The 18,494-nt window shown below is 37.6% G+C and overlaps 1 pseudogene; it reads left to right on the top strand.

Annotated features, from left to right (window-relative positions):
- The first annotated feature begins 17,149 nt into the window (after positions 1-17,149).
- LOC118005473 lies at positions 17,150-18,243 on the top strand (annotated as a pseudogene).
- The last annotated feature ends 251 nt before the right edge of the window (positions 18,244-18,494 follow it).

Here is an 18,494-nt window from a genome sequence, read left to right as displayed (position 1 = left end):
TCTCCTCCCCACTTGTGCTCTCTCTCTCTCACTATCTCTGTCTCTCTCTCTCAAATAAATAAAAAATCTAAAAAAAAAAATGGTGGACCCTTGGGCATTGTTAGTGTTTAGTTCCTCTTCTATTAAATGCATTATGAATTCTGTAAGTTCACATTTATTGCACACTTTCTATACTGGGCTGTGTGCAGAGTTAATTGTAGGCATTTTGTTGTTTATTCTGTGCAGTAATCCTATAGGGTAGGCATTGCTACTTTCCTCACTGTTTATATGAAGAAACTGGCTTACAGAAGTTAAATAAGGTAGGATATAGCAGAGCAATAAAAACATGACAGTGCAGGGCGCCTGGGTGGCTCAGTTGGTTAGGCGACTGCCTTCGGCTCAGGTCATGATCCCGGAGTCCCGGGATCGAGTCCCGCATTGGGCTCCCTGCTCGGCGGGGAGCCTGCTTCTCCCTCTGACCCTCCCCCCTCTCATGTGCTCTCTCTCTCATTCTCTCTGTCTCAAATAAATAAATAAAATCTTTAAAAAAAAACAAAACATGACAGTGCCTAGTATAATAATTGGTTCATAGTAGCTCAATACATACTAATTTCAGAGACTGACTTCTGTTTTTCCACTCCTTAAAATTCTTCCTAATCTGCTCATATTAATGTGAATCAGTCTGGATCTTGTAAAACTATTAATTCTTCCTCAGTTAACTCACTTGTGCTTGTGGACCTTACTATTCCAGCTACTTTCAGTTCTGAAGTGTCAGGTAAAAATTGCAACAGTAGCCAGCCTGCACATTCAGATATTTATTGATCACTTAGGTATACCTATGTAAGGAAAACTCAGTGGTACAAAAGTCAGTTGAGATCTTTGCTTTCATAGAAATTAATTCCAGCAGGGAAAATAAAAAATAAAGAAAAGTGGGTAATGAGTAAAATAAGCAAGACCAAGGGAAGTAACAGGGAGAGTGCTACTGTAGATACGTAGTCAGGGAAGACCTCTCTTTGGTGTTGTGTTAATTTGCTAGAGTTGCATAAAAAGCACAAATGAGTGAAAATGAGAATTTGTTTTATCACGATTCTGGAGGCTAGAAGTCCAAGATCAAGGTGTCGGAGGGTTGGTTTCTTTTCAGGATTGTGAGGGAAAACCTGTTCCATGCCTCTCACCTAGCTTCTGGTAGCCTCAGGCATTCCTTGGCTTGTAGATAGCATTCTTCCTGTGTCTTCACATTGTCTTCCCTCTAAGCATATCTCTGGTTCAAATTTCCCCCTTTTTATAAAGACTCAGTCATATTTTATTAGGACACACCCTAATGACCTCCTCTTAACTTGACCATCCATCCACAAAGATCTAATTTTCGAATAGGGTCAAATTCACAGCTACTGGAGGTTAGAACATCAACATACTTCGGGGGAGGGGGGAGACAATCTGACCCATAACAGGGGGTGAGATTTAAAGTATGTGCTAAGGGGTAAATAACTGAACACTGAGTGGGGAACATGCCCGGTAGAAGAAGCATAAGAAGAGAATTCTCAATATTCACCAAAAATATGTAGTAAAATGATCCCAGACCACTAATAACAACCCAAACTCAAAATTTTCCAGATGGCCGTCAACAGTAGAATGAATAGACTGTGATTTAGTCACACAGTAGAAAATGAAACCTCAGGAATTAGCAAACTATAGAGCATGGACCAAGTATAGCTCACTGCCTGTTTTTGTAGATAAAGTTTTATTGGAACACAGCTACTACATCCATTCATTTACACATTGATTATGGTTATTTTGCCTTCACAATGGCAGACTTAAGTAGTTGTGAAAGAGACCATATGGCCCACAAACCTGAAAATATTTGCTATCTGTCTTGTGTGTGTGTGTGTGTGTATGCCTGGCTCCTGCTATACAGCAATGAAAATTGGCCATTTACAAATACAATAATATAAATGAGCCCTGCAAACATAATCTTAGGCAGGAAAAGCCAAACACCAAGACTAGATAATATATGATCCCTTTTATATAAAATAAAATAAATAAAGTAGTCGGTGTTGCTGTAATGACTGGAAAGGAGGTATTGATAAGGGGGCAAGGGGAGGGGGTAGTTCTGGGATGCCAGTAATGAATTCTAGTTCTTTATCCAGGTGCTGGTTACGGGGCGGGGATGGGGGACACGCTCAGTTTCGGTTCGTGAAAATTCATGTAGAGTGACAGTGAATACTCAATTTTCTGTCTCTCTATATAGTAAAAAGTATTAAAAAACGAATCCATGTTAAAAGAAGATTGCAAACTTTGCATATTCCTAAAACTAAAAAGAGTCAGGCTGCCCAGGTTATTTGAAACTTCAGCTATATTAAATTGAGACACTAATTTGTGATTGCCTTATTCTACCCAGGGCTGAATTAAAGGACTTTCTGCAATGATCATGTGCTCTATTCTATGCTATCCAGTTCAGTAGCCAGTAGCCATGTGTGTCTATTAAACAACTCAAATGTCATTAAAGAGACTGAGCAAATGAAGTTTTTACTTTAATTAGTTAATTCTTTAATTAGTTTAATTTTACTTAGTTTTATATTCATTTGGCTTAATTTCACAGCATGTGGACAGTGGCTACAGTGTGGAAGGGAGCAGGTCTCTACTGTATGACACAACTCTTGTTACCATCGTTCTTCCTCTCCACCCTGATCCATCCTGACGTCCTACTCAGGCTTGTGCTGTGTAGCATCTAGAAAGATAAAAATCTCCATTTCCATCCTAGTCCCAATATGTGTTCACCTAATGCTTGAAATCTAAAATTGCTTTTCTTATTTGTACCAGTTTTATTTTGGTAGGGTACAAACTGAACGGCTGGTAAAGAGTATAGATTTAATGGCTCTGCAGGATTATTAGCTGACACACTTGACTTTGAGATTGTCTTGCCTATTATGACTTTATGAAGCTTTTTAATAGGATGTTGTTTTAATGTTGTGAGCCTGAAAAGATATAGGAAACAGAAAAAAAAAATTACTTTCCAAATCAATTGTGCCCCCAGTCGCTGTAGTGTTTGATTTGAGGCATCTTCTCCCTGGTACTAAGAAAATAATAGACAGTGTATATTGAAAATAAAGTTATGGTGCTCAGAATGGCTAAAGCAATAGAAAATTCTAAGCTTTAAGTGGGTAATATACCTCAAACCCACCTTTCAGGGACATGTTTTGGGTATTTTAATGACATTTTTAGATGTTTCATATTTTCAAAACACATGCAGTAATCATAAAAATAGTTCATTCAAACATCATTTCTAATACAGACACACATTTATAAAAGCAAGGGAATAGAGCTATTCAAATTTGGAAGAGCTTTGATAATCATGTTGTTAGGAGGGTTTACTACTTACTTTGAAGTTGTCACTGTGAAGATACATTCCTGATTTAGTAGTTTTTATTAAATATATAAACTTTAGAGAAATCTAATAAATTATCATTTGCCTGGAATCCAAACAAACAATACTCAAATGAAATCACCTTTGGAACATTGTCTTTTGTTTGTCAAATTAAAAACAAAATGACCAAAAAAAGCTAAAAATTACCATGAATATATTGAAATAATTAACTCTTTGCAATATCATGGTGCTTTATAAACTTGTAAAACATACAGTGAAACATAGCAATCGGTTTGGCAGTTTTTTTCTGGTACTCTACATTATTTAAATGTGCTGTAAGGAAGGAAGATTAAAATGTTGCTATGTAAAGTTTCAGTTATAGATGTATTTTATTTTGCTTAAGTTTTTAAAAATCAGCCATTTCTTTTTTGTGATGCTCATCATACCAGAGAACTGTGTGTTTTGTTGAATTAATTGCCATCTCTTGAGCATCATGCCCCAAAAGGAATGTGGTGGGAGTGTGTATGCATTCACTTGGAAATCACATGTATGCATCTATGGTTTTATGTGCATGGTGAGTACTCTTTGTATTTTTACGTATGGTGGGAGAAAATGATGAATGGTCTGTCTCCGGAAATTCTGATGTTGCTTATCTGTAGATGGAGAAGGGCTTCCCAGATGAACAGAAGCATTTTCTAGTATCAGCTTCAAATTCTCTGTCTGCATCTTCAAGCAAGCACACTTAGGTAGAAGAGATTAGGTGCAATTGGACCCCATTATGTAATCCATTAGTGATGCGAAATGGGTTAGTGGTATACTTCATTTTTTCTTTTGTGACCAATCAACTATTACAAACTGTTCGAAGAATGGTGGTGAATTTCTTAGAGCAAACATACATGTCAAATATGTATCAGAGTCCAGGGATGGTAAGAATGTGCATGCATTGGTAAGCCAATTATAGCACTGATTTTTTTTTTTTAAACACATAGATTCCTATATTTTCCTACTGCCATCAAAGAGCACACACAGTAATGCTATATAACGTGATGATCCCTAGTTTACTCCCTTTAATTGGAAATGTCAAAATAAAATGGCAACAGTCATACCTTTGTTATATAATCCAGTATTTTTTCTTATTTTAGCAATCTGTTTCATTCAAGCATTTGGATATATGTTAAGACCTTTAGCCCAAATAAGTCAGTGAATTAAAACTTTAGGAAGATTCATTTGGGATGAGATCATTAAGAATGGGGAATTGAAATGTCCCATAAGGCAACATACTGAGAACATGCCATCTTCTGTAGAAAGCCATGTCTACTTTGTTTTCTGTATAAGCTAGTCAAAAACAGGGATGTTTTTCAGAACTGTTCCTTTCAGAGAGCAGAATTCCAAGCTTTCCTCTCTGATTGTGTCTTCACTTGGACTACTTCATACACTCCTTCCCCCTGGAATGGCTTGCCCTCTTCCCCTCACTTCTTCAAATTTTATCCACACCTCCATCTCAAGTGAATCCGACTGAAGGTGTTTTGTGGTCCTTTACCTTCTTGATTTCTTACTTGTATCATACATTTGGGGCACATAATCTATTTTGTGAATTATAGTGGATCAAGTTATTCTAGAAACATAAGATTTCTCTTGCATACTAAATCATGAAGTCTATTGAGATCTGAATATTGAAAGTGAATTTTATCTGATATGCATATGTTATTTGTTAATTTTTTTTGCTAATCTCTATTTTATTTTTGCCCAAGAAGCTAAGTATGATCATGCAGTATTTATTTGTCCCTTTTCATAGCACCTGAGTAGTGCTAGGATCATAGTAGCAATAAGTAAAACTTCCCAGTTAGTAATATTTCCATGGAGAGAAATGTAAGTAGGATATTAGCATAAAAATGTCTCCAGGCTTAATCTGTGAGAAGCCATTGAAGCTAGCTTGACCCCGTGGGGAAATCTATAGCAAATTTGAAGTATTTGCACTGTGCAGAAAAGCCTTAGTCCTCTTCTGCTGAATGGAGTGGTGAATTATTCACATAACCATCATATAACAACTTATTGACTTCAAGATTATAAACTACCCTATTAATGTTTTAAGCATTTCCCTTTATTTTAACACAAGTAAATTATTTAGGCAATGTTAAAATGTTTTATGCTTTGACTAATGAGTAGAGAAAGTGTATATCATATCTTATTTTAATTGGCTGTTTACCTTATCCTGTGAAAAATCATACATTTATTATTTCAGACACAATTAACTAGGCATATACTCCCTGATAGATCTGTATGCCCTTTTCACACGCATTTTAGTCATTAAGACACATAGCTGTGCAGATAATTGTTACTTAGAAAATGTCACTCTTTCTTCAATAAGGAGCTACATTTCCACCTAGAGGCAAAGCCAAATTTTTACCATATCTCTTTACTCCATGTCATCCTCTTGGTGCTATCTAAACAAGCCCTGTTACCAATTTCTTAACACCTTACATTCTCAGTCAACAGATCCTGCAGGTATAAAATAGACCACCACAACCACAAGTTCATAGCAATAAACAAGTACCTCCTCAGTCAGGCTTTCTCTTTCAGAATTGTATGGACTCTCCTGGAATGAATTGACTCTAAAGCAATATCCCCATGTACCATCCTCATTATTTATTAGTCTAATCTATCCTATCACCTAAAGGAATGCCCTTTGAAAAAGTGGACCTTGACTGTCTCAGAAGTTAGGACTATTTCTCAGAGTTATGTTAATAGAGTATAAAATGAAAGGACACTTAGAACTTCTTTTATTATCTGTGTAGCACGTGAAGGTTTTATTTAGTTTATATATTCCTCACAAAATCATGAAATAGGCAGAAAATTTCTGTTTTCTGAAACAGGCCAAAACCAGGTGTTCTAATGCCACTGTCTAGCTCTTAGGAAAATATAACCAGAAAATGAATCAATTTCACCACTAAAGAGCTCTAAAGAAAAGTATTCTGCAATCTCCTGAAGACACCTAATGAAAGAGGTTTCTTTCCTAGGGATCCTCAGACTAGTTTCCCAAATTCAGAAGTGAATTAAAATAAGGATAATTTATATATACTTTTTTTTCTTAGATGAAAAATGCCTCTCTCTTGCCATAAAATAGGTAATACTCCACTAAGCTATTATAGTTAAATTTCAAATGCCCAAAGTAAGCAACATAAATGTAAGCTGGCTGGGTATAATATAATAGAGAGTGCTGACATTTACAGTAAACTAGAGAAAACAAGTCTCATGAAAAATTTTTCACAGTTAAATTTTTTTTTAAGATAACCATTCATGCATTTATTTTTTAAGAGTCTCATGCTCTACCGACTGAGCTAGCCGGGCATGCATTTATTTTTTAATTCAATTAATTAACATATAGTGTATTATTAGTTTCAGAGTTAGAGTTCAGTGATTCATCAATTGTAAATAATAACCCAGTGCTCATTACATCACATACCCTCCTTAATGCCCATCACCCTGTTACCGTTAAAAAACAAACAAACAAACAAAAACACTGTACAATTGTACTCCTTGTTATTTATCCAAATAAGTTGAAAATTTATGTCTAAATAAAACCTGCCCTCAGATACTTATAGTAGCTTTATTTATAATTGCCAGAATTTGGAAGCAACCAAGATATCCTTTAGTATGTGAATGGATACATAAAATATTGTACACCCAGACAATGGAATATTACTCAGTGCTAAAAAAATAAATGAGCTGTAAGGTATGAAAAGACATAAAGGAATCCTAAATGCATATTTGTGAGTGAAAGAAGCCAATCTGAAAAGGCCAGATACTATACGTTTCTAACTATATGACATTCTACATAAGGTAAAGCTATGTAGACAGAAAAAAATCGGTAATTGCCATGGATTAGGGGAGAGGGAAGGAAGAACAGGCAGAGCACAAAGTATTTTTAGGGCAGGGAAACTATTTTGTATGATACTGTTGTGGTAGATACATGTCATTAGAAATTTGTTAAAACCCAAAGAAAGTAAACCCTAAAGTAAACTATGGACTTTGGATGATTCTGGTGTGTCAGTGTAGCTTTGTCATTTGGAAAAAATGTTCCACTCTGGTCAAGGATGTTGGTAGGGGGAGAGGCTATGTATGTTGTGGGGGCAGGGAGTATTTGGGAATTCACTCTAATTTCTGATCTCTTTTGCTGTGGACCTAAAATCCTCTAAAACATAAAGTCTATTTAAGAGTTAAAAAAAAAGAATCAAAACAAAATAGAGAAACAGGAGCCACCAAAAAGAATCTGCAAACTCTCTGGCTTTCAACCACTAGCTAAAATCTAAATGAAGATTGCTTTCTGTTTTATCTCAGGATAGAAGAATCTTTCTCTTACTTCTTGTAGTTAATATGTGTAAAATTATTAAAGATATATTTTATAGAATTTTAAAAACAATCTATAGGTAAAGTTACCAGTTGGGAGTATACTAAGTGACTTTGAAAACTATAGTCATATATCTTTTTAAAATGAGGTTACCATAGATCAACATATATTTGCATATTCTCACTTTTAATTTATTTTTAACTCCTGTGTGTTCTTATGTCACCTTCTTCATCTTTGATTTGTTTTTCTCTTTTTAATTGATTAGTTTGGTCTGGAGATCATCTTCTTCTACCACTTATATACATGTTGTATTGGATCCCTTTATCCAAAATCCAGTTCTTAGATTTAACAATACTATTTTTCATTTTTTAAAAAATGTTAGTTTTTGGCTTTCTCTTTATTGTTTTCTTTATTTTCTTTTTTTAAAAAGATTGATTTATTTGAGAGAGAGAGTGAGCACTTCTGCCTGCACAAGTAAGGGGAGGGGCAGAGGGAGAGAATCTTCAAGCAGGCTCCCTGCTGAGTGCAGAGCCAGATGAGGGCTAGATCTTAGGACCCATAAGATCATAACCTGAGCCAAAACCAAGAGCCAGATGATCAACCTACTGAACCACCCAGCACCTCTGTTTTCTTCTTGCTTTTAATTTTGTTTTCTTACTGTTTTTCTTTCCTTTTTTTTTTTTTTTTTTAAGATTTTATTTATTCATTTGTCAGAGTGCATGAGCACGGGGAGTGGAAGCAAAGGGAGAAGCAGGCCCTGCTGAGTGAGGAGCCCTATGTGGGACTCAGTCCCAGGACTGCGGGATCAGGACCTGAGCCAAAGGCAGATGTTCAACCAACTTAGCCACTCAGGCACCCCTTATTGTTTTTCTTCTTAAGCTGAATTCTTTATTTTTCATTCCTTTAACAATGAAAAAAATTTAAATCCAGAAGTAGTTCTCTGAATATAATTTTGGCTGCTGCTCCTATATTTTGATAATTATTGCTGTCAATATTACTATTTTTAATGATTATAATATTTAAATTTGGAACCATTTTTGTATCCTCAGTGACTTGCAGAAAGTTTATAACTTTGTAAATTTGAGAAAATGTTTGATGAATGGAGAAATTTCCAGTTTAGTTGTTGTATAAGTTCATATATAGACTTCCCAGATGTAGATGTTTCAAATAAAAATAAATAAATAAATACATTTGATGCCAGTGGGGAAGAGGATTTTTTTTTTGCTTTTTTAAACTACAAAAAAATTTTAAAGCAGTTAAATAATTTAATATCCATTAATTCCCCATATTTATTAAATCATATACTATGTAATACTTCTTAACAAAGTATTTAACATATAACAAGAATATAAATCAATAGGAAGCCATTTACTTTTATAATATCTTATATTGAAACTACCATCTAAATAGAAACTTCCTCTAAATACCTATTTTACCTTGCAAGAAATTCTGTTTTTAATAGTAAATCTAAAAATATATATATTTTAAATGTTTCTGAACATAAAATACATGAATCTGGAATTGTTAATTTTTGCAGGTGAATGGTAAGAAAATTGATGAGAGCTTTACCAGTGAGTACCTGGGCAGCAAAAATGAGCAAAGAAAGAGACAAAGTAGGGGCCAGGGGATCGGGAGAAGAGCTAACAGAAACTCACATGAAGAGAGCTGGTCTTTAATGGTCTCTGTTTTAGATGCACTCCCATATCGTATCACATTTTATGGACCCTGAAATTCTAATGTGAAGACATCTGTTTAACAGCTAATGAATCAAACAAATGATTCCCAGAGGGCTCTAAAAGCTCAAAGTTTGCCTTGCGATTTGTGTTAAATGATTTTAAGTAGATTTGTTATCTAAATGTAAGCACCTGTAAGAAGGCATGACTACTTGCATTTTGGGGGGACGTTTTTGCTCTCATGACCCCATGACCAAATTCTGTCTTCACCTCAAAGCCAACTGGACACTGGGACAACTGTAGAAAGAAAGCAAAACAGTTTTTTTTTAAAGCAGAACAGTTTTTACAATAATAATTTCCAAGGGCTTTTTACTACTCATTGGTCAGTGAATATTTTCTAAAAAGGGCTAAATAAAAGTTATTGTCAGTCTTGCAGGTCATAATGGTCTCTACCACAACTACGCAGCTTTGCCTCCTACCATGAAAGCAGCCACAGACAATATGTAAACAAATAATAGTAGCTATGTTTCAATAAAAAAAAATATTTTTTTCAGTTTCTTTTTTTAAAATTTTATTATGTTGTATTAGTCACCATACAGTACATCATTAGTTTTTGATGTGGTGATCCACGATCCATTGTTTTCATATAACACCCAGTGCTCTATGCAGTACGTGCCCTCCTTAATACCCATCACCGGGCTAACCAGTCCCCCCTCCCCCTTCCCTTTAAAACCCTGTTTGTCTCTCAGAGTCCGTAGTGTCTCATGGTTCATCTCTCCCTCCAATTCCCCCCCCCCCATTTTTCCCTTCCTTCTCCTAATGCCCTCCATGCTATTCGTTATGTTCCACAAATAAGTGAAACCATATGATAATTGACTTTCTCTGCTTGACTTATTTCACTTAGCATAATCTCCTCCAGTCCCATCCATGTTGATGTAAAAGTTGGGTGTTCATCCTTTCTGATGGCTGAGTAATATTCTATTGTATATATGGACCACATCTTCTTTATCCATTCGTCTGTTGAAGGGCGTCTCGGCTCTTTCCACAGTTTGGCTATTGCGGACATTGCTGCTATGAACATTGGGGTGCATATGGCCCTTCTTTTCACTTCATCTGTGTCTTTGGGGTAAATACCCAGCAGTGCAATTGCTGGGTCATAGGGTAGCTCTATTTTTAAATTTTTGAGGAACCTCCACTCTGTTTTCCAAAGTGGCTGTACCAACTTGCATTCCCACCAACAGTGTAAGAGGGTTCCCCTTTCTCCACAACCTCTCCAATATTTGTTGTTTTTTGACTTGTCCATTTTTGCCACTCTAACTGGTGTAAGATGATATCTCAATGTGGTTTTGATTTGAATTTCCCTGATGGCTAATGATGATGAACATTTTTTCATGTGTCTGTTAGTCATTTGTATGTCTTCTTCAGAGAAGTGTTTTTTCATATCTTCTGCCCACTTTTTGACTTGATTATTTGTTTTTTGGGTGTTGAGTTTGAGAAGTTCTTTATAGATCTTGGATACCAGCCCTTTATCTGTAGTGTCATTTGCAAATATCTTCTCCCATTCTGTGGGTTGCCTCTTTGTTTTGTTGACTGTTTCCTTTGCTGTGCAGAAGCTTTTTATCTTGATGAAGTCCCAAAAGTTCATTTTTGCTTTTGTTTCACTAGCTTTTGGAGATGTATCTTGAAAGAAGTTGCTGTGGCCGATGTCAAAGAGGTTACTGCCTATGTTCTTCTCTAGGATTTGGATGGATTCCTGTCTCACATTGAGGTCTTTCATCCACTTTGAGTTTATCTTTGTGTATGGTGTTAGAGAATGGTCGAGTTTGATTCTTCTGCATGTGGCTGTCCAATTTTCCCGGCACCATTTACTGAAGAGACTATCTTTTTTCCAATGCATGTTTTTTCCTGCTTTGTCAAAGATTATTTGACCATAGAGTTGAGGGTCCATTTCTGGGCTCTCTATTCTATTCCATTGGTCTATATGCCTGTTTTTGTGCCAGTACCATGCTGTCTTGGTGATCACAGCTTTGTAATATAGCTTGAAATCACACAACATGATGCCCCCAGCTTTGTTTTTCTTTTTCAACATTTCCTTGGCAATTTGAGGTCTTTTCTGATTCCATACAAATTTTAGGATTGTTTGTTCCAGCACTTTGAAAAATGTGATTGGAATTTTGATCGGGATGGTGTTGAAGGTATAGATTGCTCTGGGTAGCATAGACATTTTAACAATGTTTATTCTTCCGATCCATGAGCATGGAATATTTTTCCATCTTTTTGTGTCTTCTTCAATTTCTTTCATGAGTGTTCTGTAGTTCCTAGAGTATAGATCCTTTACCTCTTTGGTTAGGTTTATTCTGAGGTATCTTAGGGTTTTTGGTGCTATTGTAAATGGAATTGTTTCTCTAATTTCCCTTTCTACAGTTGCATTGTTAGTGTATAAGAAAGCAACTGATTTCTGTGCATTGATTTTGTATCCTGCCACATTACTGAATTGCTGGGTGAGTTCTAGTAATTTGGGGGTGGAGTCTTTTGGGTTTTCCACATAAAGTATCATGTCGTCTGTGAAAAGAGAGAGTTTGACTTCTTCTTTGCCAATTTGAATACCTTTTATTTCTTTTTGTTGTCTGATTGCTGTTGCTAGGACTTCTAGTACTATGTTGAACAATAATGGCAGGAGTGGGCATCCTTGAAGTGTTCCTGATCTTAAGGGAAAGGCTCAGCTTTTCCCCACTGAGGATGATATTCGCTGTGGGTTTTTCATAGATGAATTTTATGAACTTGAATGTTCCCTCTATCTCTATACTCTGAAGAGTTTAAATCAGGAAAGGATGTTGTATTTTGTCAAATGCTTTTTCTGCATCAATTCAGAGGACCATATGGTTCTTCTCCCTCCTCTTATTAATGTGTTCTATCACATTGATTGATTTGCAAACGTTGAACCACACTTGCATCCCGGGGATAAATCCCACTTGGTCATGGTGGATGATTCTTTTAATGTATCATTGGATCCCATTAGCTAGAATTTTGTTGAGGATTTTGGAATCCATATTCATCAGGGATATTGATCTGAAATTCTCCTTTTTGATGGGGTCTTTGCCTGGTTTGGGGATTAAGGTAATGCTGGCCTCATAGAATGAGTTTGGAAGTTTTCCTTCTGTTTCTATTTTTAGAAACAGCTTCAGTAGAATAGGTATTATTTCTTCTTTGAATGTTTGGTAGAATTCCCCAGGGAATCCATCAGGCCCTGGACTCCTGTTTTTTGGGAGGTTTTTGATCACTGCTTCAATCTCATTACTGGTTATTGGCCTATTCAGGTTATCAATTTCTTCCTGTTTCAGTCTTGGAAGCTTATAGGTTTCCAGGAAGGCCTCCATTTCATCCAGATTGCTCAGTTTATTGGCATATAGTTGTTGATAATGATTTCTAATAATTGTTTCTATTTCCTTGGTGTTAGTCGTGATCTCTCCCCTTTCATTCATAATTTTATTGATTTGGGTCCTTTCTCTTTTCTTTTGGATAAGTCTGGCCAGTGGTTTATCGATCTTATTAATTCTTTCAAAGAACCAACTTCTAGTTTCGTTGATCTGATCTACTGTGTTTCTGGTTTCTAATTCATTGATTTCTGCTCTAATTTTAATGATTTCTCTTCTAATGTGTGGCTTAGGCGTCATTTGTTGCTTTTTCTCTAGTTCTTTAAGGTGTAGAGTTAGTTGGTGAATTCGGGATTTTTCTATTTTTTTGAGTGAGGCTTGGATGGCTATGTATTTCCCCTTATGACCACCCTTGCAGTATCCCTTGGGTTTTGGACTGATGTGTTTTTGTTCTCATTGATTTCCATGAATTGTTTAAGTTCTTCTTTGATGTCCTGGTTGACCCAGTCATTCTTGAGCAGAGTGGTCTTTAGCTTCCAAGTGTTTGAATTTCTGCCAAAGTTTTTCTTGTGATTGAGTTCCAGTTTTAAAGCATTGTGGTCTGAGAATATGCAGGGAATAATCTCAGAGTTTTGGTATCGGTTGAGACCTGATTTGTGACCCAGTATATGGTCTATTCTGGAGAAAGTTCCATGTGCGCTCGAGAAGAATGAGTATTCTGTTGTTTTAGGGTGGAATGTTCTGTAAATATCTATGAGGTCCATCTGGTCCAATGTATCATTCAAAGCTCTTGTTTCCTTGTTGATTTTCTGCTTAGATGATCTGTCCATTGCTGAGACTGGAGTATTGAGGCCTCCTTACAATTAACGTATTGTTATCAATATGACTCTTTATTTTGGTTAACAGTTGGCTTATGTAGATGGCTGCTCCCATGTTGGGGGCATAGATATTTACAATTGTTAGATCTCTTTGTTGGATAGACCCTTTAAGAATGATATAGTGTCCTTCTGTGTCTCTAATTACAGACTTTAGTTTAAAATCTAATTTGTCTGATATAAGAATTGCTACCCCAGCTTTCTTTTGAGGTCCGCTGGCATGGAAGATGGATCTCCATCCCTTCACTTTCAGTCTGGACGTATCTTTAGGTTCAAAATCAGTCTCTTGTAGACAGCATATGGATGGGTCCTTTCTTTTTATCCAGTCTGCAACCCTGTGCCGTTTTATGGGAGCATTTAGGCCATTCACATTGAGAGTGATTATTGAAAGATATGAATTAATTGTCATCATGTTGCCTGTGAAGACATTGTTTTTATAGATTGTCCCTGTAAATTTCGGTTGTATATCACTCTTGGGGTCTTTCTCCTTTTATAGAACCCCCCTTAATATTCTTGCAGGGCTGGCTTAGTGGTCACATATTCTTTCAGTTTCTGCCGGTCGTGGAAGCTCTGCATCTCTCCATATACATTCTAAATGACAGTCTTGCCCGATAAAGTTTTCTTGGCTGCATGTTCTTCTCATTTAGTACCCTGAATATGTCTTGCCAGGCCTTTCTGGCTTGCCAGGTCTCTGTGGATAGGTCTGATGTTATTCTGATGTTCCTCCTTCTGTACATAAGGAATCTCTTCCCCCTAACTGCCCTTAAGATGGTTTCCTTGGTTCTAAAGATTTGCAAGTTTTACTATTACATGCTGGGGTGTTGGCCTGTTTTCCTTGATCTTGGGAGGGGTCCTCTCTGCCTCTAGGACGTGAATGTTTGTTTCATTCCCCAGATTAGGGAAGTTCTCAGCTACAGTTTGCTCAAATACATCTCTCTCTCTCCACTCCCTCCGGGATTCCAATTATTCTGAAATTGAAATGCTTCATGTTGTCACTTATTTCTCTGATTCTATTTTCATGGATTCTGAGTTGCTTTTCCCTGGCCTCCTCTTTTCCCTTTTTATCTATTATATTGTCTTCCAGGTCGCTTATTTGTTCTTCTGCCTCACTTACCCTAGCTGTTAGATTATCTAGATTGGATTGGATCTCATTGATAACATTTTTAAATCCTGCCAATTCAGCTTTCATTTTTGCCCTTAGAGACTCTATGTTGCCATTAATTGATTTCTCCATTCTAGCCATTGTCTTCACAATTGCTAGCCTGAATTCCATCTCTGACATCTTGGTTATATCTGCATCCATTTGTAAATCTGCGCATAAGTCATGATCTCTGAGTCTTTTCTATTTTGGGGGCTCCTCCTCCTAGTCATTCTGATGATGGGTGTTTGAGGGAATGTATAGAGTCCAAATTATTAACCAGAACCCAAGCAAGATGCACCTGTTTTCTTGGGACTTTAGGGTTGCTGGCCTCTTGTTTTCCCAGCCTGTCTTCTGGGGGAGGGGCCTGCCGCGCTGTTATTCAGGCAACCCTGTTTGGGCGGAGTTGCCCTGCCCCCCTGTGGCAGGGGATGGGGCTCAGTGAGAATCAGTTTTGGGGGCTTTTGTTCTCTGGTGGCTTTCCGCATCTCTACCACGAGTCAGAGCAGAAGAGACCATTTCCAACCCTCTGCCTCAGAGCAGAGAGATCGCAGTCTGTTCTTCAGTGAGCTCTCCAGGCCACACTGTCTGTGTTACTGTCTGTGCTACTATAAACTGCAGCGTTCTGGGTTGTGCACCCCTCCTCAATGCCCCCAGTCCTGCCTCCAGGTCGGGGCACGTCTCTGCCCTTTGTGCTTCTAAAACCGCCAGACGCTCCCAGTTCTCCCGTGTGACCCCTGCCGCTCTGGGTTTCCACCCCAGGGGCTGCCCTAAAGTCCTTTCCCCACCCCTACCAGTCTGCAAGTCTGTGCCCCATCTGCAGCATGCAAGGCTGTCGCTCACCAGCGGTGTAGGATCCCCACAGCCAGGCACCCTCCCGCTGCCGTTTATCCTCCAAAATCTGCCTGCGGAATCAGGGCTCCCCGCTTCATACCTCAAAACCAACCACCTGTGATATTCTGTTTGTAGGGATCCAGATCTTCTTACATCTCAGGCTGATTCCGTGGGTTCTCAGAGTGGTCTGGTAGATATCCAGCTCAATTCTGGGGACCAGTTGAAATAGGGTCCCCTACTCCTCTGCCATCTTTCACCACCCCTCAAAAAAAAATTATTAAAAAAAAAAAAAAAAAACCTGGCAACAGGCTGGGTATGACCTATTTTTCCCTAGTTTTAATACTGAAGATATTCAAGCATGTTAAAGCATTCTTTCTAAGATGTTTCAAGTAATTTATACAGCCCATCAGAGTTTATTTGGTCATTTTTGCTACCAATTATTTCCCACAAAAAATTGCATAATTATGTCTGTCTTAGCAAATTTCACATGTTTTTAAGAGGTAAATATGTGTGTCTTTGCAACCTATAACTATATTGGAAGCTCTGGATTGTTTTTAAACTCCCTCACTGTCATTATCTTAGCTTCTTTATCCTTGTAAACAAAGATTGTAGTTCCTTCCCACAGTAAATAAATCTTAGTACAAGCACTAAACTCATAGTTCATGGGTTCAAATACAAACTCCATCACTTAAAAGCTGTGAATTTAGGCAAGATGCTTCTCTCTCCATGCCTCAGTTTTCTTGAGTGAAAACTGGTAATCATGATAATATGCTTCATAGTGTTGTCACAGGCTTAACTGTGATAATACCTAAAGTTCTTATAACAGTACCAGGGCACATAGTAAGTACTTGATAAATTTTAGGTATCACTCTTCTTATTAATTAAAACATTTAGTTTATATAGTACAGGACAAATATTGCACATGTAAGTCAGTTTCTTTCCCCAGTTAAAAAAATCCACAGAAAGGAAACAAAAGATATCAATTAATTCGTGGAACAAACATTTATTTTCTCACTTTAACTTTTTTTCCTATGATAGGAGTTCATTGGCTCCTGTGGATAATAACTTGTGCCCTTGGCTGAGAGTACCAGCCTGCCATTCCTGACAGCCTGCCCTACAGATTTCTCACTTTCTTAGTCAGGGTCCACCATCCCACAAGCCAATTGACTGCAGCAATGTATCTCCTCCTTGTTCTGCTTTTCCAATAGAACTCTGTCTGATTTGTGATTCACTGAGGACTTAGATGTACCAGTCTGGAGTTAGAGGAAGGATCTTGGTTAGACACAGAATTTGAGACTCATGGGCATGTAGATGTTAAACATAGACCTTGAGAATGGATGCAATTTCCTGTGCAATGAGTAGAGATATGAAAAGATAAAAAGACTGAGGATGGAGCTGTGTGTGGGCGGGAAGGATGCTGAGAGGCTGAAATGAAAAAGAATAAAGGAAGGAGTCTGAAGATTAGCCAGAGACGTGGTTAAAGTGAGTCTAAAGGAAGTCAAGTCCTAGAAGCCAAATGAAAAAGTTGTTTTAAAGAAGAAGGACTAAGAAGTAAGAGTGTGGCATGAACAGGGGGAAGCAAAAGAAAGCAAGAATGTATGTGGCCGTGAAGTGAACGCTTAAGTCTCTGAAATCAGAGGCTTAAAGAGAAGGAAAGATTAAAACCTAAAAAAAAAAAAGAAAGATTGAGATGGTGTAGGCTTGTAGACCCCTTGCAGGCCAGGGTCATTTGAGGACTGCACTGAGGTTAAGGTCGGCCAGGCAGGCCTAGGCCAGGAGGAGAAAATGTTCTCTTCCCCTTACCTCATGTTGCAAGGCCTAAATGCCTGGATCAGCAGGAAGTGGCTCTTGCCTAGCTTAAAGTGTATCTCTCTAAACAGAAGTGTTCTTTCTAAAGACCAAGAACATGTTGTCTCCAAAGGAAGGAGGGCTAAGAGAATTCTTTATTCTGCAAGCATAAGCAGGATGTATTTTGTTCTTATTGCATTTCGTGTATATTTCACTTCACAGATGTTGGCTTGATACATTGTTATGTTTATCTGATCTCTGCGAGTATATAGCTATGTGAGAAATAAACGGCAGTATGCAGTTGTAAGTGCTGTCTTTGCTCTGCATCCCCTGTGTCCTGCTGATTTCGTAGACCCTTACCCAGGGACCCCAACGCACTAGACATTGACAAAAGATCTCAGTCCACTCAAGGAAGAAGAAGTCCCCCAATATCCTTCCTGCTTATGCTTCCAATATTAACATACAGCTGAGCCCACCTGACCACATCCTGGTTGATACCAACTTTATCCACTTTTCCATTAAACACAAACATGCCTTAGTCTAGTCAGTGATGGGCCATCCATATGCCATGTGTATCCTTGCAGAAATAACTGTGTAATGGCTGTCATTGAGAAATGACAGCAGAAGTATCATGTGGCTCTAAGGATTGCCAAGGATCCAAAATTTGAGTAATTACTGTAACACACAAAGAAACAAATGCAGACGACTGCTTAGTACAGAGTAACTCAGCGCAGGTGTTATCTTGTGGTCACCAAGACCCTAAATAAAGGAAGGATCCGGAAGATCCCTGGAGTTCTCATCATATACGTTTCTAACCAGAGGTACAACATTGAGCAGATACCAGGTGATTCTGGAGCCCTTTGGTTCTAATCCTTAGAAGATAGAGAGTTCCTCTGCCTTTACCAGCTTGTTCTGTTGCCCGTTCATAGAGTAGTACATGATAGCATGAATTATTCCACTTACCCATTTGCTCTGTTATGAGCTAGCTGAGTATGGTTAGATACACCCAGTTTTTGGTGGTGTTTTGAAATTGATATTTTGTATCATTTTAAACTTTATTGTATCTTTTTATAAATCCGATGATTGCTCACATAAAAAATAAGACTGATAACCTGAAGAAT

The sequence above is a fragment of the Mirounga leonina genome, unplaced genomic scaffold (assembly GCF_011800145.1).
Source record: "Mirounga leonina isolate KUSES-001 unplaced genomic scaffold, KU_Mleo_1.0 Mir_94, whole genome shotgun sequence".
Lineage (NCBI taxonomy): Eukaryota > Metazoa > Chordata > Mammalia > Carnivora > Phocidae > Mirounga > Mirounga leonina.
The sequence above is the reverse complement of the archived record's forward strand: the minus strand, read 5'-3'. Positions and strand labels throughout refer to the sequence as shown.